Below are 6,000 nucleotides of genomic sequence, written 5' to 3' on the forward strand. Positions count from 1 at the left end.
AGCATTCACTCCTCCTGAAAGAGCGTAGAGCCACAGTGGACAGTCGTCCTGCATTGTTGATGGGCTTTGCAGCAATCCCTCATACTGAGCATGCATGAAGCGACAGTGGAGAGGAAAACTCCCCTCTTAACAGGGAGGAGAACCTCCAGCAGAACCAGAACCAGGCTCAGTGTGAACGCTCATCTGCCTCCACCCACTGGGGCTTAGAGAAGACAGAGCAGAGACACAGAAAGCTCAGAAGCTCACATTGACCCAGGAGTACTTTCTATGTTAGAGAAGACAGAGCAAGAGACACAGAAAGCACAGAAGCTCACATTGACCCAGGAGTACTTTCTATGGTAGATGGTAATTGAGGATGATCTGCTTCCCCTGATGATGTCACAGCTAACAGAACGCCAGACCAGGTGTACCTTCTATGAAGAGAAAAATGACAGAGAACAAAAAGTTAAAAGCTGAAATAACAACAACAATGCAGATTGGAGAGCAGTAGGAGAACTCAGCAGAGAGAGAGAAATAGACCCTGATGTCCTCCAGCAGCCTAAGCCTATAGCAGCATAACTATAGAGGTAGCTCAGGGTAACATGAGCCACTCTGACTAGAAGCTTTGTCACAAGGAAAGTTTTAAGATTAGTCTTAAAAGTAGACAGCGTAGCACTGATATATGATGGAGCTTGATTATAAAGAGTTTTATACGTTAGAAGAAGTCACGTTTAAACAGGTTCCGGTGTCAGAAAAAAACTTTCAACCAAACAAACAACAGGAGAGTTTTGTTCAATCTGAGTTTAGTTTCCTTTCCTGCCAGACAATAAGGAAACGAAAACTATTCGCTGCCACGTCTGACTGATTAAATGTGTATTTTACATAACTGTCTGATCACATTGACGCTAGCATGAGAAACTCTGCACATCATCTGAGCTTTGTTCCTTGTTCTTGAAACGGAGTTTCTTTTCTCTAGAAATGCAGCTGAGAGAAACAGAGACTCAGAGTCGGGAAATATAGCAGGTAAATAACTCAGAGTTTAAACCAATCAGCACCAGAGCTCGACATTCTATTTATTTGTAAAAAGATCAGCAGCCTGCTGAAGTGGACCAGCACCAGAACAGAATAGAACATTATAGAGCCATCCTGTCGAAGGAAAAATTCAGAGTTTCACAGCAGCAACGGACCGTTTAGGAACCGGCTGATGTCCATGTTTTGTTCCTGTTTGAAACACCATGTGTCATTAATATAATTATTGCTCCTGTAAACTAAGAACCTGAAGCTAAAGTTTTACTTTTGTTTCTCTGGATAAGTTTCTATTCCGGTCAAACCAAAAGGTAAATTTAACCCAGCCTCTCCCAGACTGCTTTAACTGGTTTTTCTTCTTGTCAAACTTCATTCCACTGGTCTCTCTGACTTCATATAACCAGGTCCAAACCAGCGTCTGAGTTCAGACTGAGAACTTTCCAGGAGAACCTCTCAGAGACGCTGGAGAAGCTTCAAAATCCACAAACCTTCAGAGACTGGCACAGAAAACAGCCGCAGCATGAGGTTAGTGATGGAATAATGGGAAATATTTGACATTGGATAAAGATATTCAACTCTTACTGTGTTACTTTAAATCTTTCTCTTCAGCCACATCATCTCTTTCTGTTTTCAGTAGTTTAAAAAAACTTGTGTATAAGTGAAAATTTTAAAGACAAAAGATTTTATCTTCTAAACAACAGTTGATCTTCAATGTTTTCAACCTAGGGCTGGACGATGATTCAATAACGATATGTATGGATTGATAGACGTATGGTTCAATGTACAAAACAGGAGTCAATAAAAAGTTCAATAAAAGAACAGTATATACTTTAACAAAGATGACAGTCACAGATCTATTGGGTACCAATAAAAGAACAGTGCATTCTAGTTTATCATGTAGGATAATACTACAGTCATTGCATCCTCCCAACCAATCACAAACCCAGGAATGCTCCATCAACCTAGAGAGCAGGTGTTCTTTTTTTTTTTTTTTTTTAACACCTACAGTTTTCGTAAAAAGCTGGTTAAATAAAGGGTTTGTTTTGAATCCATTTATTTAAAAATAGGTCATCAAGCAACAGCATAAAATGTTCAGGGCTGCACTTAAAATGTATATATGGAATTTTTTTGATAATTATCGATATCGAGCAATATGATTTCTATTTTATCAATATGCTTTTTTCTATATCGACCAGCTCTATTTCAACCCCTTTTCTCCATGTATTTGGGGATTTTTTAGATGTATTTTTCGATAAATGTTTAACAGGTTTAAAATTCTAAAAATTCTAAACAATAATAACTGAATTCCCTCGTTACCGAATGAAGAGATGAACTTGCACTCAGCAAACAGTGGATCTCATGCACAGACATCTTGTCTCCTGGGCTCCTATGTCTGAGTGGTGTGAGGCCTAGTGACTTCAGAATAATATTTTTATTACAAAAGCTAATAAATAATAACTCCAATTCTTTCTCTTACCATAACATCTGGTGTCAGGTTTTTATTTCCTCCCTCTTTCTTGATACCTTCACAGCTGTCGTGTTAATCACAATTATAGTATTTTCTCTGAGAGTTTCAGAGGATATTAAAATCGACTATCTGATTACTTTTTATTTCTTTACATGATTTTCCACCAGTTCTACTGAGTCCACACTGAGAGGCCCGCAGTGCCAATTCACAGAGGACATTGAACCTGAAGACACAGCTGAGAAACCTGCAGAAGAAGCCCTGAGACAAACACAAGACAGAAGATCTAATGCAGAGGATCTGGCAAATAAAATCTTTTCTAAGGACTATAAACCTGACCAAAGCGAAGTCAATGACGCAATCAATCTCTGGAAAGAAGTTATTGATGCTGATCCTGATTTTCTCTTCAAGATCAAATAACTTTAGCAGACATATATTCAAAGGTAGACAAAGGGAAAGCTGACAGGGTTTACAAAGAGCTGCTGAAGAAAAACAACCTGGAACCAGGAGAGCAACAGATGCTTTACAACCGTTATGCAAACATATATACTTCACCAGAAATGAGAAGGTCGAGTCTACTGAGTATCACATGAAGGCAGCAGAGATTGAAGTAGAATCCAACAGTCGACAAAAAAGCCTCACAGAGCTGGAGAAGACCTTAAAAAGAAATGAAGACCCAGAAATGTGCAGAATGATCAGGGAGCTTCTGATCAGACTGGGAAAACTGCCTGAAACCCAGAATTAGTGAATGTCTGTGAAATCCTTCTATTCAGAGCAAGTTGTTAAAGTGACACCCCGAAGTTTTACCCCAGTATTGGCTTAATTTGAGATATATTAAATGATTTTTTGGGTCAATATGCAGCACTAGGTGCATATCAATGCTCCATGGGGGCTGTCCCTCTCAAAAACTTGCCTATGTAGATTTAAAAAAAAAATTTCAACGCATCCAGTCTGGCAGTGTAGCATTAAGAATTCCTGTCTTTCAAGATTTTACTTTCAAAAGTGGAGTCTTATTGCTTTGGCCATAATGCTGTGCTTGATTTATATATACTGAAAACTTTACTGGATGGTAGTTTGGGATTATTTCAAATTCAATGGACACAGGAATCGAAAGGTAAAATAGAAATAGGAGGGAAAACGTTAAGAGAGAGAGACGGTGACAAAAGGGTAGAGGAAAAAGTAAATGTAAGATAACATCCTATGAGTGTGTTTCTACACCTGCAGACAGATATAGAAAGAACTACAGACAAACAAACTGAAAAAGCATCATGGGCGCAAACAAAAACCAATCCTTACCTATGTAACTTGTGAGGGTTGGATCCTTAGCTGAATGGATCCCACCATTGTAGGTCACAGCAGTCTGAGCTCATTTCTGAATCTGCCATAACAAAAAGCAAACAGACATGACACCTGATGAGACACATTTTCTGTTCTCTGATGTAGGATTTAATCTGGGGGGGGGGGGGGGGTGTGGCCTTGTCTTTCCAAGTAACTCCATAACTTCTCTATCTGCTGGTCCAGACTGGTCTGCTATCAGATTCCAAAATGTGGAGGGAAGCTGTTTAATTTTGCGACAGTGCAGTCTTGCCAGTGGCCTTCAAGGGTGCTAAACCTGGAAGCTACAAGTCTAACGGCCCCCTAGTGTTAGACCCTCTTATTTCTCTTTTACCTTTCTTAGATTCCAGGGCCAATCTTTTCCCCAGGGTAAAAAGTTTGATTTCATGCTGAAAAGTATGGGCCCGAAAGCATGACATGACTAAGACATAATTAGTTCAGCGTTGTAGTCCAACTGTTTTTAATATTTATTAGATAAAACTATTATTAATATTAGATAAAAATTTCCCATGTTTTATTTTGTTTCTACATTTTATTCCTACTTGCTTTTATTCTTTTTATTTTGCTTCATGTAAAGCACTTTCTATTCTTTGTACTAAAATGTGCTGTACAAATAAATTTGCCTTGCCTTGCATAGTGGCTAAAAGTTAGAGAGAATTTTATAATCTACTTTGTTTCCCTATTTAAAAACTTTTCTTCTGTAACCTGATAATTATCCAAATAAAAGCTTGTGGCTTTAATCGTCTCGTGTTTTCTTCTGAAGTTTAAGAAGTTGAAAGTGGCAGAAAAGTTAAATAAATACACAGCTCCACCTGGAGGCAGAGATGACCTAAACTGTGATGATTGTTGCAGAGGCGGAGCCAGAAATGATTCATAGGGTGGCCAGAGACCTCTGCTCACTGAGGGGTGGCTGAAAGCTGATCGTAGGTTTCTTTTTGAGGTTTAAGCAATGGTTCTTTGTCACTTTCTCATTATATAGATAAGTCAGATGATTTGCCTGGAGACACACGATTAAACTTGATCCTGATTCTGATTTACTCGCTTGTCCCTCATGTTTGGAAAAAATACACCAAAGATAGTTCTGGAAAGATTGAGATGTTGTGTTTGTGCAGAAACTCAAGAGAAGTTTCCAACATTGACAGGACTTATTTTTAACCAACAGTTCAGTTTAATTACATTTGAAAATGTTTGAAGACTTCATCACAACACTTGGCGCATCTCACCGGAATGCCACAAGAATGTATAAAATTGATCAGTCAGTCATGTGTTCAAAAGTACATATACTAGTATAACTGCTTCCTACATTTACGAGAGTCAGAAAACGCTCAAAATATGTATTATCTGCTCATTTGGTGAAAACAGCCGATATGTTTTCTGCACAAAAGTTCTCAAATGTTCCTCCAACAGAAGCTACGATCCTGCATATTCCTGTTCTCCTGTCATCCTTCAACTAAAGTGGAAAATCTCTCTGTTTCTAGAGGGAAATCCTGAGCTCCTCCTGAATCTGACAGAAAATTTTACATAATCCTGCTGCATCCTTGCAGAAACACCGAGATCAGAACCAGAAGCAGTGCAGCTTTTGGCCTCAGCACTGAAGAATGAGCTGCATTTTATATTTTTTGTGAAACTCGTTTTGTGTTTTATTTATTGATTTATATTTCATCCAGATACAGATTTGTTCACTAACCTGCTGCAGGTCAGTGGATTCGTTCTCAGTTTAGCAGGATTTAGAAGATCACACCTCCTCATCCAGACCACAGCTCTATGCTCTAGGATGAGTCGACCCGTTGCTCCCAGGCTACGCCTTAACAAACTTTTTATCAACCCTTTTCCACACATCTGACATGGAAACGGTTTCTCAGCTCTGTGGGTTTTTGTGGGAGGAGTCAGCTGATCACTGTGGAGGAAATATTTGCCACAGGCCTTGCATGGATAGCATTTGTTCCATGTGTGGGTCCTCATGTGAACAGTTAAATGGTTCCCACTGGTTGAAACTTTCCAGCGGGTCTGACACAGGTAAGGCTTCACCTGTCAGTTGACAGATCCAGCTGGTTCTTCGACTGAAACTCTTCTTGCAGGTCAGACATGAAAACAGCTTCTCACGGGTGTGACTCCTAAAGTGAACGTTTAACTTATTTCTCTAAATGAAGCTTTTCACACAAGTCTGACAAACTAAAGGTCTCTCCCCAGTGTGA

The sequence above is a fragment of the Fundulus heteroclitus genome, unplaced genomic scaffold (genome assembly GCF_011125445.2).
Source record: "Fundulus heteroclitus isolate FHET01 unplaced genomic scaffold, MU-UCD_Fhet_4.1 scaffold_46, whole genome shotgun sequence".
In the NCBI taxonomy this organism is placed as follows: Eukaryota; Metazoa; Chordata; class Actinopteri; order Cyprinodontiformes; family Fundulidae; genus Fundulus; species Fundulus heteroclitus.